The sequence below is a fragment of the Staurois parvus genome, unplaced genomic scaffold (genome assembly GCF_062004578.1).
Source record: "Staurois parvus isolate SC_StPar_1 unplaced genomic scaffold, SC_StPar_1.0 ptg001158l, whole genome shotgun sequence".
NCBI lineage: Eukaryota > Metazoa > Chordata > Amphibia > Anura > Ranidae > Staurois > Staurois parvus.
The window spans coordinates 397355-413801 of record NW_028318954.1 but is presented as its reverse complement, the minus strand read 5'-3'; the positions used below and the strand labels follow the sequence as shown (position 1 = coordinate 413801).

The 16447-nt window shown below is 40.0% G+C and overlaps 1 long non-coding RNA gene across 1 annotated transcript in view; it reads right to left on the bottom strand.

Annotated features, from left to right (window-relative positions):
- Nucleotides 1–2039: 2039 nt before the first annotated feature.
- The window catches only part of LOC149439108 (uncharacterized), a 112069-nt gene continuing 97661 nt past the window's right edge, over nt 2040–16447 (bottom strand). The window contains exons 2-3 of the long non-coding RNA XR_016307856.1: nt 6766–6908; nt 2040–4347 (exon numbers count right to left, since the gene is read on the bottom strand). This is a non-coding gene — a long non-coding RNA (uncharacterized LOC149439108). The remainder of the gene's footprint in view (nt 4348–6765; nt 6909–16447) is intronic.

Genomic DNA, 16447 nt, shown 5'->3' with positions numbered 1-16447 from the left:
GCATGGGACGTATGCTTTACTCTATGCAATCAGGACCTTAGCTATGTGACACAGCAGGCAATGACCCAGATGTTCTTTATTTTGTTAGAAGCATGATTGGACTATTTATGCTATGGAGCTCTGTATGGGTTATCTTATAGGTATACTGACAGAATACATGGCATAGTAGGGGAATCTGCACTCTCTACCTTGGCTTTTTTCATATAGCAGGTGAGGTGTTTTGATGTCTCTGGGTCTCCAAATATACTGTTGTTTGCTGCTTTGGCTTGGAATGCTGATTTCTCTATATGTGTTGTTATTCTTAGACGTGGTCCTGACTGAAGGATAGCATATTTTTTAACATCTTTCCAATTATTGGAGATATCCTTGTTATCAATCGGAATACTATAAGCAAAACCTAATTGGGGAGTAGTCACTAGCACACTATAGTTCATGTGTGTAAGTACATCATTTTTGAAGTGTATTATTCTATGAGAGGATCTTTGGGACATATTATAATTGATATACAGTGAGGAACAGAAGTATTTGAACACCCTGCGATTTTGCAAGTTCTCCCACTTAGAAATCATGGAGGGGTCTGAAATTCACATTGTAGGTGCATTCCCACTCTGAGAGACAGAATTTAAAAAAAATTCAGGAAATCACATTGTATGATTTTTAAAGAATGTATTTGTTTTGCACTGCTGAACATAAGTATTTGAACACCTAAGAAACAGCAAGAATTCTGGCTCTCAAAGACCTGTTACTGTGCCTTTAAAAAGTCCACCTCTACTCCACTCATTAATCTAACTTAGTAGCACCTGTCTGAGCTCTTTAAAGACACCTGTCCACCCCACAGTCAGTCAGATGCCAACTACTACCATGGGCAAGACCATAGAGCTGTCAAAAGACACCAGAGACAAAATTGTGGACCTCCACAAGCCTGGAAAGGGCTACGGGGCAATTGCCAAGCAGATTGGTGAAAATAGATCAACTGTTGGAGCAATTGTTAGAAAATGGAAGAGGCTAAAGATGACTGTCAGTCTCCCTCGGACTGGGGCTCCATGCAAGATCTCACCTTGTGGGGTATCACTGATGATAAGAAAGGTGAGGCATCAGCCCAGAACTACAAGGGAGGAGCTGGTCAATGATATGAAGAGAGCTGGAACCACAGTTTCAAAGGTCACTGTCGGTAGAACACTGTGTCATCATGGTTTCAAATCATGCATTGCATGGAAGGTTCCCCTGCTCAAGTCATCACATGTCCAGGCCCGTCTGAAGTTTGCCAATGACCATCTGGATGATCCAGAGGAGGCATGAGAGAAAGTCATGTGGCCAGATGAGACCAAAGTAGAACTTTTTGGTCTAAACTTCACTCGTGTTTGGAGGAAAAAGAAGGATGAGTTGCATCCCAAGAACACCATCCCTACTGTGAAGCATGGAGATGGTAACATCATGCTTTGGGGGTGATTTTCAGCAAAGGGGACAGGACGACTGCACTGTATTAAGGAGAGGATGAATGGGGCCATTTATTGTGAGATTTTGAGCAACAACCTCCTTCCCTCAGTCAGAGCATTGAAGATGGGTCATGGCTGGGTCTTCCAACATGACAATGACCCGAAGCACACAGCCAGGATAACCAAGGAGTGGCTCCATAAGAAGCATATCAAGGTTCTGGAGTGGCCTAGCCAGTCTCCAGACCTAAATCCAATAGAACATCTTTGGAGGGAGCTGAAACTCTGTGTTGCTCAGCGACAGCCCCGAAACCTGACAGATCTAGAGGAGATCTGTGTGGAGGAGTGGGCCAAAATCCCTGTTGCAGTGTGTGCAAACCTGGTCAAGAACTACAGGAAACGTTTGACCTCTGTAATTGCAAACAAAGGCTTCTGTACCAAATATTAACACTGATTTTCTCAGGTGTTCAAATACTTATGTTCAGCAGTGCAAGACAAATACATTCTTTAAAAATCATACAATGTGATTTCCTGAATTTTTTTTTTTTTAATTCTGTCTCTGAGTGGGAATGCACCTACAATGTGAATTTCAGACCCCTCCATGAATTCTAAGTGGGAGAACTTGCAAAATCACAGGGTGTTCAAATACTTCTGTTCCTCACTATATGTTGATTTCTAAGCATCTGGTCTCTTTGTAAGTGGGTACAATTTTTTGGGGTGTTGCTACTTTGGTCACTTATTCCTTTTACATATGCCCAGGATATCCTCACTATCCTTGTAATTATTTGTACATTGTGTTTAGGTGTGGCACAGTATATGTGAACCAGCCCCTTCTCTTGCTTTAATTCCCCTCATATATCACAGTATGTGAATGTAATGGTGTCTATTTTTCTGCTTAGTTATACTCGTGTTGTTTCCCTCTACTAATACGGTCCTTACACATAAGCTAAATGCTTTGACCGTTCACAATCCAACAGCAATATTGTGATGATACGAACATTGACTATATCTTATACGGTGACACAGAATTTATTGTGCTATAGAGTAACACCAGGGCAATATTCCTCCTTGTGGGAGTAGATATCCCTGGGTGTGACTATTGTATTTTTAGGAATTTTGTTTATGGATTTGTAAAATAAAGTTATTTTTTTACATATGTTTTGCTCTCATATTATGCCTTAATAATCAGGCAGGCCACAACTCATTATGGTTCATGGGAGCGCTAGCTAAGAGGTAGAAGTGGGAGGCCACAACTCATTATGGTTCATGGGAGCGCTAGCTAAGAGGTAGAAGTGGCAGGCCACAACTCATTATGGTTCATGGGAGCGCTAGCTAAGAGGTAGAAGTGGCAGGCCACAACTCATTATGGTTCATGAGAGCGCTAGCTAAGAGGTAGAAGTGGCAGGCCACAACTCATTATGGTTCTTGAGTGCGCTAGCTAAGAGGTAGAAGTGGCAGGCCACAATTCATTATGGTTCATGGGAGCGCTAGCTAAGAGGTAGAAGTGGCAGGCCACAATTCATTATGGTTCATGAGAGCGCTAGCTAAGAGGTAGAAGTGGCAGGCCACAATTCATTATGGTTCATGGGAGCGCTAGCTAAGAGGTAGAAGTGGCAGGCCACAATTCATTATGGTTCATGGGAGCGCTAGCTAAGAGGTAGAAGTGGCAGGCCACAATTCATTATGGTTCATGAGAGCGCTAGCTAAGAGGTAGAAGTGGCAGGCCACAATTCATAAGTGCAGAAACTTAGTATAAAATACACTAGAACAGGGGTGTCAAACTGGCGGCCCTCCAGCTGTTGCAAAACTACAAGTCCCATCATGCTTTTTCCTTTGGGAGGCATGCTTGTAACTGTCAATCTTGCAATGCCTCATGGGACTTGTAGTTTGGCAACAGCTGGAGAGCCTCCAGTTTGACACCCGTGCACTAGAACCACTAACCATAGGAAGATATCACAAATTCTTGTAGCCTAAATTGTATGCACTATATCTGCTTGTCTTTCTGATTATTTATATAAATACTCCATTATTGGTGATCTATCTACCTTTAGTTTGCACTTCCCTTGAGCTATGTCTTTGGTGGGGTTTACAGCACCGATGAAGAGAATGGCAGCTGTGGAAATGGCCCTTGCTGACCAGTTTTAGGGCCAGATGACGCACTACTGCCTCCATGCATGGTCACCAAGCTGTAACATTTACAGCAATGGTCTTGTTTGCTGCAATAAAAAGAACTGTCCTGTAACTAACTGTGAACATTCTGTGTGTTATGTACTATTTTGATGTTCTTTAAAATATCATTTGTGGCGTGTGAGCAGCTAATTTAAAAGCATAATGCGTTTTCCTTTTTTCTTTATCATACTAGTATTTTACACTTTTACATCCAGGATAATGTATCAGTGGTGTGCAAGTCTTAATGCCTGACTTTGGCCATGTAACAGGGTGAAATCAATAATAATTTTATAGACTGTCAGATATTGGGGGTTCAACGTGGCAAGAAAGGCAAATGTTGTATAAGGAGCAAAGAATAAACAGGGTCAGGGCTGCAATGCAGTAGTAATGTGATCAGTCCAGCCTTAGAGAATCCATGCCCTTCCCCCATGTACAGAGTGTTGATGTCATCATTCAAATACACAGGTGGAAAAAGTCTTCTGTTTGAGCTGATACAGCTAAGCGTTCCCTTGCAGGCAATTTGAGCCCCACCCTTTGGGAAATGTGAGCGTCTACCTGTCGAGCAGGTTTACCGAAGCGGTAAAGAAGAAGCAGTCTTTAACCTTTATTTTAGCAGAAGGCCAGGAAACATTAACTCTTTAAGTAGTATTGTCTCGGTTCAGATTCAACATTAGAACATAGATAGGAAACCCTTCATCGTTGCTTGTTTAAGGGACCAGATTTCTCCGTTTACTCTCGGGTAGACCTATGCAAATAGAAACAGGGACAGATTGTAAAACTTGATCTCAAAATGACACTTTGAGCTATTTTCTGTTTAGGCTGCTGGATTTAAAAATCACACTAAATCTGGTAATGTAGCATCATTTTAACCTCCAGCCCATGCCAAGAAACGTCCGGAAGGGAGCATTGCCGACCCCCCCCTCCACATCCACTGCCTGAACACGCAGCGCCGCGATCTGTGCCCGCTGTGTCAACCGGACATAGGGGAACACCGATTTCTGTTCGGGGCCACTGTGTGAGGTCCCGATTCATGTGATCACTGATTGGCCAATCAGACGAACAGTAGTAAACAAGTCGCTTCTTGACATCACGGTTTACTACTTGTGAACTCTGTGAATGATCACAAAGGTCACATGGTACAAGGCCATTCATAGCAGCCTTGTACCATGTGATAATCTGTGACCAACTACAGCTCTCACAGTATTTCTCAGTGGTTGCAGGAATGCAGTCAGAGAGGAGAAATGATTGCTTTTACAGCCTTTATGGGTGTAAAAGCAATCAGTGTAAAAGAAAAAAAAAAAAAAATCTTCATCACCCCGCACAAGTAGTACAGTGTCACTAGGGTGACTCTGTACTGCCAGGGTGACTGTATGTACAAAAAACCCCACATAAATGAATAATATTTAAAAATAAATGTAAATAAAAAAATTTAAAAAGTATCATTATTTTTCTATATACTGATTTCTCAGTGGTTGCAGGAATGCAATCAGGGAGGAGAAATTATTGATTTTACAGCCTTTATGGGTGTAAAAGCAATCGGTGTAAAAAAAAAAAAAAAAAAATCTTCATCACCTCCCACAAGTAGTACAATGTCACTATGGTGACTCTGTACTGCTAGGGTGACTGTATGTACAAAAAACCCCCACATAAATGAATCATATTTAAAAAAAAAAGTAAAAAAAAAAATGTAAAAAGTATCATTATTTTTCTATCTACTGATTTGGGTTATTATTTTTTTTTTACCAAAAAGATAGCAGAATAAATTTTGGCAAAGATTTATGTACAATAATTATTTAATTGCAACATTTTGTAAGAAAAAAACTTTTTTTTTAGACTTTTTGGTATTTTTTCATTTATATAGCAAATAAATAAAAATACCAGTGTTGAATAAACAGCACCAAAAGAAAGTTCTATCTGTCTAGAAAAAAAAAATTATAAAAATTTTATTTGGGTACAGTGTTGCATGACCACACAATTGTCATTCAAAGTGTGACAACGCTGAAGGCTGAAAATTGTCCTGGACTGGACGGGGATGAAAGTGTCCAGACTTGAAGTGGTTACAAATGCCTTTTTTCTGGTTCATAAGTATTTATTATTTTAAATAAAATACAGCACACAATGAGCCACGTTTGGGAACAGGGTGCAGCTCAGTAATGTACCACTGGCATTTGGTGGGATTTATTAACATTGGAGCATTCAAAATATGGTGCATCTCTGCACAGGAACCAGTCGTCTTCCAGGTTTTATTGGCAAAGCTTAACTGAACAAACTGAAGATAGAAGCAGATTGGCTACCATGCACAGCTGCACCATATTCTGAGTGCTCACGTTTTAGGCTGGCCATACACTATACAATTTTCTGTCCCAATTTCTGCCCAATTTTTTAGATTTACCTTTAACTATGTAGTGCAAGGGCCTGCCTAATTTGATACAATTGAAAGTGTTGTTTAGGTTTGACCTCATATTATATGGATTTTGGTCAATCTAAAGCAAAATTCTCAAGAAAATTGTATAATGTATGGCCAGCCTTAGTCTGCGTATTGCATAAAATTTCCATAAGAGGAAAGGCATTGGACTAAGTAATAATGTAAGGAAAGAACCACAAGATGTGTGTCATGTTGCTAATCATGCTGAAAACCCCTAAGCAGGGGCGGACTGACAACTCATGGGGCCCCCGGGCAATAGGGGATCATGGGGCCCCTGTGTCCTTGCCCAAACTCAAAAAAGCCTATAAAAAAAGGAGCAGGGAGCAGGGGCATCTCATGGGGCCCCCTACTGACCCCGGGCCCTCGGGCAGTGACCGAGTTTCCAAATGGTCAGTCCGCCCCTGCCCCTAACGTATGTATTGGAGATGGTGGGGTGGAACTTGGGAGATGGACCAGTGTAGGCGGATGGACCAGATTTTCAATCAGTGCAGCCTCAGACCAATAGGGTGACAAGGAAGGGGGTGTGCCTGAGTGCAACTTTCCATATTGGGTAGAAATTTGCATAAATGAACACCCCTGGATTATGGAAATTCTCAGGGCTCTGGGGAAGAAATCTGCAGCCAGGAACAGATAACACTAGTTTACACATTATAAATCAATGATCGAATTCCCCCTCTGTAATTTTTCATCATCTAGCTTCCTTGACCAATCAGAGTTTACTGTTAAACATTTACTAACCTGGGGCCTTCCCTGTGATAAGAGCACAGAAACTGTAGTGAGAAAACTTCATTTCTGCCCAAAGCCAATTCTTTCACGAAGAGATAGTTGCACTTTGTTTCAGGAAGTGAGAGCTGTATTTCAGTGTCATACTTAGCTCAGATCTGTGTGGGAAAAAAAAACCCATATCAATCTTTGGTTTTAATATTGTTCCAACCAAAGATCTAAAGTTGTACCTAGATGTTTGTAGGGAATCTGTTGCAAAGTTAAAATTCTAAAAAGCCTCTGATAATGGCAAGAAGTATAGTCTATTTAGCTCTAATGGAAGTGATAACATAAAGTGGTCATTGGGAAAATGGGTGTATTTATCAGTGACTCTGTTATACTGTATGGTGGCCTACTGAGTTGCATGTCCTCCATGCGCACTAACTATATGGTGGGGGAGCACTGATTATCTTCAACTTTTTCCCACCAAAGCATAAGTTGTTCCTCCTAGGACTCACTAGCTACTGTGGACACAGGATCATCCACTGGGTAACCCTTGGGACTGACCAATAAGTGAACACTACTGGGAGGCCCCTGGCTTGAACTGACTCCACCAGTAGTCCATTCCATAACTTCTTTAAGCCTTATGGCAATTGACCCCAACATCTGCCTCACTCAGCACCAGTTTGTTTCCAGAGGGCATCTTCATCTTGAGATTAGGAGAAGGGAGAGGCCAAACAATGGGAAGCCTTTTAACTGCTTACTAAACCAATTGATTTTGATATTTAAATACATCAGCAATCCCAGATGTGATGGTAAATTCCTTTCAGGTTGCAAATAATAGAGCATTAGTAAGCAGAGAGTCAAGGAGCCCATACCTTTTAAAATGTTTAGATTTCTGCATTCCCTGCAAAGGGGATGCAAGTAGTCCCAGCAGTCCTGAGCTTTCCCCTAAGGGAGGGCTCCAGGATCCAGGTTACATCTTTGTTGTGGCTTGGTCCTTAAAGTACTTCCCATGTTGACCAACAACAAGCAAGCAATACTTTTTCTAATACATGTAGAAGTACATATGTTAGAAAAATAATAGAAGATAGTGAACAGACAATCCTGAGAGCCAAATTATACAGTGGCATCATATAAAGTCATTAAAGCTGGCCATAGATGGTTTGAATCTCAGCCAGTTCAAGAGGGACCAGCCAAGATTTGATACATTTATGGGCAAGCTGATTGTACCAAAGTTGATCCATCGATCAACATGGGTTCAGCCAGCTTGTCAGATTTATAGTATGTGATTATTTCCAGCGGCTATAGCACTGATCAATTTCTGAATAGTGAAGTATCTTTACTCAGGGTCACCAGCCCAACATAAAATACTGGTACTTTCTCAGGGAGCAAAATCACTCCAGGCCAAGGCGTCCTCTGATTGTGTGCAATATGTGGATCAGTACTAGCTGACACAAAATCTAATGAGAGCAGATGTCTAAAGAGCTGCCTCCCATTCTTATGCTAAAGTCAGCTTATCCTTGATGTTGTTAAGTTTAATAAGTACCTGTAATAAATAAATAAAATACACTGGCCTGTGATTTCATCATGCAAAATGCACTCATTCTTGGTACTGCCATAAATATGGGTTGACTTCTACATGTTGTTATGAGCTTATGGCATCCTTCTAAGTGAATTTATATATTATGAGTGCCAATCACCATGTTCAGTATTAAAGATCTGTTGCTGATATAAACAGATATGTAGCCTCTGTGGAATGTACCCTGTAATACTTAGGTTGTTGTTCAGCAGTATCTCTCTGAAAAGAAATTGCTTCCATTGATCCCAACAAAGCATTCTTTTCTGTTTTACCCAGTGCACTGGGCAAAGCTTTAGGTGAACAATATTCTTGGTATGAGCTGAGATCATACCAACTTGGGCACTACCAGTTTGGTATAACTAAGAATAATGTACTGGTACATATACATTTTTGTTCTATAAAAAGTGCTTTAACAGGTGGGATACAACCTACTGGGAAAATTGCCATGTTTCAAGCAGCCCAGCTAACATACAAAGAGAAAGGAATGGTTGAAACCATGTAAATTGTTTTTTGTTGTTTACCATTTACTTTCTGATTGAGATGCAACTATAATCTCTTCATCGAAACCCTTGCCTCATTCAATTCAGTTCAACAGTAAAATTGTACATTTCCTGTTTCTCTGAGGCCACCAGGGCAAATGGAGTGAATTTCCACACTAGGACACCCACAGCAATAAAATCTGGCAGGGAATTCAACACTTCCACATTCCATATAAGAAAAAAAAGGTTTGCTTTTAAATCTACTTTAACTGTATGTGCCAGTTTCCTAAAACTAGTTAAACAAAGTACAATAAAGTTATATATTATCTATATCTTGTTTCTTGACATTGTGTGAGATGAAAATTGTATGCCACGCTGTTCAACATGGAAAACTGATATGGAAAAAAGTCACAAAAGAAAACCTTTGCCATATATGCATCAGTCTTCTGATGTATCTGACCCCCCAGGCATGAAGTGCTATATAGACAATGTGATAAGTTGATATTTATTATCTGTCCATTATTCATCTTGCCCCACACTTCACTCCAGTGTAGAGCCAGGTGTCTGTACTAGTATTAAAGAGTATATCATACCCCAGTGTTGGAGCATTTCAGTAAATTAGCTAAATACATTTGGAAGTGAACAGATACCTGAACATAAAGAATAACTGCACTTTTTCATGTACCTTATTCATTTATTGCTGTCTGGTGCAGTGGCTTTCTAAATATAATAAATACATCAGACAACCAGAAGAAATGCTTTACTACTCATGGTTGGCACAATGTTTGGATCATTAATACTCCTGGCCTGCTTTTGTAATTTAGAGCCTGTGCCAGTGGACATCATGGAGATAAATGACCATACAAATAAACTGAGATAAATACATAAACAGCTGCTAGTCTTTATGGTATCTACCAAGTCATGCACCAAATTGGAAGCAGGATGTGAACACTGAATATGAGAACTCTGCAGTCCTGGGCAGCTGTGCAGTGTAAAGTACCTGTAGCACTCATCCCCAAAGGAGCTGATGGAAACAGACAGGTTCTCCCAAATAGTACATAGGCCACCAGCACACCGACAATTAAAATTCTATTTAGGGGATATCTTTTTAGGATTTATTGCAATAGAAATTACCAGAAGGAAAGGTTTTAGGGTCATGGGGTACTCCAAAAATGATCAGCAACAAAAGAATGAGCCTAATCTCCCAAAAACAGCTTATCTGGAGGTAGCAAGGGGTATAGGTGCATCTAAGGCCCCACAGCTGCAGACCATAGGGAAGTGTTAGTAACTGGTTCTCTTTCCGTCTCTGTGCCAACTACCAGCTTCTAAAAGGTCTTTACTCACAGTATTCCTAGACCTGTCTGCCACCCAATGTCTACAGGCAGATCCTTATTAAGGGAAATGGCAAAGTCTTCCGCTAGACGTAAACTCTGAAACTGTGTCCTTCAGCAGGTATCCCTTTTTCAGCTGTCCTCCTCAGGCCCTAATACAGCAAATTCTGAGACCCAAATGGTGGTCTCTAGTCTTAGTGATACTTCTCCTACAGGCAGGAGCTCCAGGAGTATGGGAACTCTCCCTAACAAAGTGAAAACTGTCTGCTCAGAGCTTCTGCACATTTATCACCTCCTGCATGCCCCCTTCCAATGAATGATAAATATTCAACTGAATAATTGAATCTCCCTCCCTATGCTCTGAAAACGTCTTCCAGAGGCAGGGGGAATAATCAAAATTTCAGTCTAGAAATCATAAGCAGACAAAAATCAACGATCATTCCACTGATTACAATGAAGCCAAAAACTAAATTTTGCTAGCAGTCTGTCTAGGAGAGCACTACATACTTTTGATCATCTGATAAATTTAACTTCCATTTAAGGGCAGATTCACAAAGTGCTCAAAGGGTGAAAATTAGTGTTATCTTACCATGATTTCAAAATGAACGCAAAGACCAGAACACAAGATGTGTCATCAAAAAGACCATTGTCTGGGAGGTCTCCCTTGGTAAATTAATATAAAAGATGTCAGCTTGTAAGACAACTAACTGCCAGTCCACAATACAACAATGACCATCACAAAGCAGTTGAGTGGTGCAATGACCAATATCCAAGCACATAGTGCATTGCACTGCGATCTGTGGGGGTTATAAGAGCAGATGTACCTCTCTTGTTTGGTAAATCACCTAAAGCAGGGATGCTCAACCTTTTGAAAAGCGAGGGCCACTTACGTTATTTGGTAACTGGTCGCAGGCCACAATGAAATGAAATGGTTCAGAATTTAGAATTTTTATTTTGAATAGCATAATAAGTTATTTCTTCCTGCAGCTGCTGAGTGCTGGTGGGAGGGAGAGGAGGAGAATCTGGATTTCAGCAGTTGCAAGAGGAAAATTGAGAAGATTGGTTTCTGTAGATGCTGCCCCTCTTGTCCAAATGTAAAACAGAACAGGAAAGGGAGGCTGCACGGGCCACCTGGAGCATGGGGCTGGATTGCCATTGTGACCCCTGATGCTAAACCAGTGTTTGCGGGTGCGTGGTAAAAAATAAGTCTCAACTATGGTTTTTTTTCTGCCCCAAAACTGCATATGTAAATTAACCCTTACTGTCCTGATTTCCCTTTAGGGCTGATTTTACACTGATGTTCTGCGGTTTAACCGCACTATGTGACTTTCCTGTGGGTTCGCTGTGCTTTGCCATAGATTTCTATTATATCTTGAAGGTGTGGTGCACTTTCTGAAAGCACACCAAAACTCCTGCACCAAACCCGCAGAATATATTAGAAGTCTATGGCTCAGTGCAGATATGCCCCCAGGAAAGCTGCAGGTGAAGTGCAGTGTGAATCAGTGTGAAAGCAGCCTAATAACCCTTTTTTTAAAATTGCTAATATGCCCATTGCAAAACTATGTGATATTTAATACACTGACCTTCTGCTGGCATCGTTAGGCTGCTTGAAAGGTCCCAGGCAAAGTACACTTGGCATCACTCCACCTTGGACAGGAGTCGGCTCCTACTCCCTCTGTGGCCACTTGCTTCCTCCACTGCCGGCTCCATGCACTCTGATACTCTGGGATGGCAGGTCGGCATCCTGCAACATGGGCTTGCCGACCTGGCCATCCCAGAGCATGAGGTCTTGGGCCACAGCAAGGGGCTCTATGGGTCAAATTTTGAGCACCCCTGACTGGCAATGTACTGGCAATGGGCCACGAAATATCCTCATGGACCATCAATACCCATGTCTAAATGAATTTTATTTCCAAGTATATCACCACGATGTTAAACTCAGACCTGGCATAATGCCTTGGTTTAATAACCGAGAAGCTACAGGACCCTTATTGTCATATGTGGCAGCACTCAATATCAAAGGGGATACAATGCACTATCTTGGGATTTATTCTTTGTGTAGCTGTCTGTCTCTCTGACTATGTAGTATAGCTTCTACACACAAAATTGACAGTTATCACAAAGTGTAACCCAAGCACCATCTCCAGCCAGTACAATCCTATTTAGTGCGTATTATTGCATCATTAGTAAAACATCTGTACTAATGATCAGTCTTGACAAGTTAAGTAGTGCCTTTTACCCCAGATTAGGTTTGATAGCAGTAAAAACATAAACTGATTTGTACAGTTTTTTTTTGCATCCTGCTGCAAGAAAAAGATGGTAAACTAAAGGCAAAAAGTTTTTTTTTTTCATTTTGGATAGAGTAATGAAGGGTTATAACTCCTGTCAGGTATTTTTTATCATCTGTGTCCCATTGGGGAGATTTTACTTCACTTTCTGTCTCCTAGACAAAACAGGAAATTAGGGGAAATCCATCCAAAGTGCTGGAATCCCTGTTTGGTAACAGGGTCACCAAAACTAGTGTCACCATTGGAAGATTTCCCCTCTATTATGGTTCTGGGGACAAACCAAAATTTTGAGATTTTCTTTCATTATCAGTGATAAAGATAAACAGGACAAATAGATATTGAATCTATCTAACGGAGGCAAAGACAGCATTAAAAACATAACATATGTTTAATCCATCTCTACTCTATCCTAAAAAAAAAAAAAAGTTTTGCTTTTAGGCACAGTTAACAAAATTTACAGTTGGCATCACTTTAAATCTGCCATCAGGCCTAACCATAAGAATGCCTAACAAGCAATCATTATTGTTTTTCCATTCTAGTTCATAGAAAACAATTATCAGTAGCTAACACTGAAAATTGTGGGTTAAATATTGACTTGCATGGGTTAGTAATATAATACTCTTTCCCGTAAAACACAGATTTTACTTGCATGTAGACCTGAGGCTTATGTAAACGAAGAAGCAGATTCAAGATTAGGTTTTTATATTTTATGATTTGAATTGAAGAATACTGAAATAAACACTTGTGGGTATATTCAGTAAAAGTGCAGAGTGCATAGTGGCTTCTTAATTCTGGGATGTGTGACATCATTTTGGCCTAGGTCCAAAATCCGGAAGCAACTAAAGAAATGTACAAAAAAAGTTTAGGACAAGTAAATAAATTATGTCATCCTATCTGTTTACTGTTAGCAGCATAAGGGTAAAAAATATTTAATGCTAATGCAAGGAGTTAAGATGATATTTTTCTCTTTACAGTAATCTTTCTGAGAGCCCCACCAGAATCAGAATATAGAATACAGTTTAGTTCCACTTTTGGAAATGCAATCCATAAGGAAAGCTGGCGCCCCAGAACGACTGTTATAATCAAATGCTCTTTATTGAAGTTTGTGTGGTAGAGTCATGTAAAAAAAAAAACCAACGTGTTTCGGCCATCAGGCCTTAATCACAATGCAGAGGATTAACCCCTTAGGTTCCACAGTAGTATAACAAGCATGCCATACTGCATATACAGACTGATTTTACTGTTGTGGGTTTAGTAACACTTTAATCACAGGTGGGATGTGGACCTGTTTCTAAAGTGAGATGTTTTGGTCTTTTGCTATTTTTCCTCCCTTTATTAGATGTGTTCATGGTTTACATATGTTTTGCGTTCATTTGTTTATGATTTATCTGATATTTTGATTATGCAACAGCTTTTTCTGTTTATGCAGCGATCCATATCCTGATGTCTATTTGCTCTTGCTTTTATACATTTCCTTTTTATATGAATGCATGTTTTATACTGCATAATTTATTCCTCCCTCCTGGAGTCATGTGATCCTTGGAGGCGGGATTGACAATCATGTTTGTACCAGGGGCGGACTGACAACTCATGGGGCCCCCGGGCAATAGGGGATCATGGGGCACCTGTGTCTTTGCCCAAACTCAAAGCCTATGAAAAAGGTACCAGGGGCATCTTATGGGGCCCCTTACTGACCCCGGGCCCTCGGGCAGTGCCCGAGTTTCCAAATGGTCAGTCCACGCCTGGTTTGTACTATTTATTAGAGTTTATTATTTATTGTGCTATATGCTGGGTGTCCAGTGTGCTCACGTGCCTTTAAGGAGTGGTGGGCTCCCTCAGGTTCACCTTCCCTTGGTCTATCCATTAAATACATGTGCCTCTACTATGGGGGCTCTCAAAATTTGTAGAGTTAGGACTACACAATATCGGGGTGCCGTGACATGGCTCTGTGGCTTATGTATGTTTTTGCAAATGTTTGCTAACTAAACCCGTTTTTAAACGCATATTGTTAGACAGGTTAATTCGGTTGTCGGCTAGCTGGCTGGCAAGTTGAACTGGGTACTTTCTTTTCTTTTTTGTTGATGAGCGCTATATATGTACCTGAAGTAAAAAATAAATATATCCAGAATACCTCTTGCTTCAAAAAACAATGGTATCTGTCACCTCCCCTTTTAGCTGGCAGCACTCTTTCTATACCATTAAAAATGAATTAAGTTTTTAGTCCGCGTTTAAATAGACCAGGAAAAGATAACCAAGGTGTTACTCTGCTGTTGGAAACTACATGACTGGAAGATAAAACTGAACATAAATTGAAAGGACGGTGGCTGGAAAAACGTATCTCATTTTTTAAAACATCATGCAAGATCTTATCGGAAGAAAGAATTGAGAAGTTCTTTTTAATGTTATTAACAATATAGTGATACTCTGCAGAGTAAGAGGTAACAAATTTATTTGCTGATTTTTGCGTTTAAATTTTCCCATGTTCTTAATACTGAATTCTACATTATGAGAATATTCCAATAGAGATTCTCTCTGTTTAGCAGCTGCGAACCTTTAACCTCTGTCAATAGACCATTGAGGATAGCCCCGGGGACATAAGTCTCTTACTAATGATTTTACACTCTTGAGTAAATGCATCTTCAGTGGAACAATTGCTCCTGGCTCTAGTGAATTCACCTACAGGGATGTCTTTAGTGGTGAGGATGGCAGCTACTAGCCAGGAGAGTGGCATTTCCAGAAGTAGGTTTGCGGTATGTTTTAGTCTTCATAAAATGAGCAACAGGATCACACTCCAAAAATCAATGGTTTTATCATCAAAATTAGTAGTAAATTTTAAATTGCGATCATTACCATTGATGTACTGGCCGAAACTCATTGGTTTTTTTACATGACTTTACCACATGAGCTTTAATAAAGAGCATTTGATTATAGCCATTCCACTGGAGCGCCAGCTTTCCTTATGTATAAATTGAAGATTGGGGGTTAACAGAGACCTTCCTAGCTGGAGTCAGTGCCTGCAAGCTGTGGATGATTAAGGAGGCAGTAGCTCTGTTTCACCTGTCTTTCACTTTCAGCAATATATACCAAAAAAACCCACTACCCATCTACCAAAAATTGTCTTATAAAGCGTAGGGTATATACTGCTGCTCACACTGTATGTGTTCCCACATGTAACACAGTATAAAATAAGTTTACAAATAATGTTGCGCAGTAAAACATGCAAACCAATACTATCCCACTTACAAATAACAATATATAGTGATTTCTTCCAGGGAAAAAACCTAAATATTAAAAAATCATATACACCATGTAATCCATCCCCTGATGAAGTCACATGACCAGGAGACGATACACGTAGGGAGGAGCTTGTTGATGCCAGGCCTCCCAGACTGGAAGTGAAAGGACTGCCATTTTGCGTGAGATGATACCATATACAATACATGTATTCTGGAGTGCACCAGTTATAGTGCACTTTTTAAAGTTGAGTTTGTACAAATTGGGAGTGGTGAATACACATAGAGCAATACGTATACTTTTCTTTTTGAACTTTCCATGTTCATTATGTGGAGAATTTCCTAGGATGGTGGACTACCTGGATACCACTGATTGAAACATCATTCCTGGTATTAGCACCCAGTTTTGACCACCTCAATACTAGGCACTTTTACCCCCTTCCTGCCCAGACCAATTTTCAGCTTTCAGTGCTCTCACGCTTTGAATGACAATTACTCAGCAATGCTACACTGTACCCAAACAAAAATTTTATCATTTTTTTTCACACAAATATAGCATTCTTTTGGTGGTATTTATTTCATCCCTGTTTTTTTTTTGTAATATAAGCAAAAAAAAGTGTGAACATTTTGGAAAAAAAAAAAAAAAACACTTTTTTTTAGTTTCTATTATAAAATTTAGCAAAAAGTAATTTTTCTTAATAAATTTAGACCAAAATGTATGCTGCTGCATATCTTTAGTAAAAAAATAACGCAAATCAATGTATTTTGTTTAGCCTGTGTGAAAATTATAGAGTCTACAAGCTAT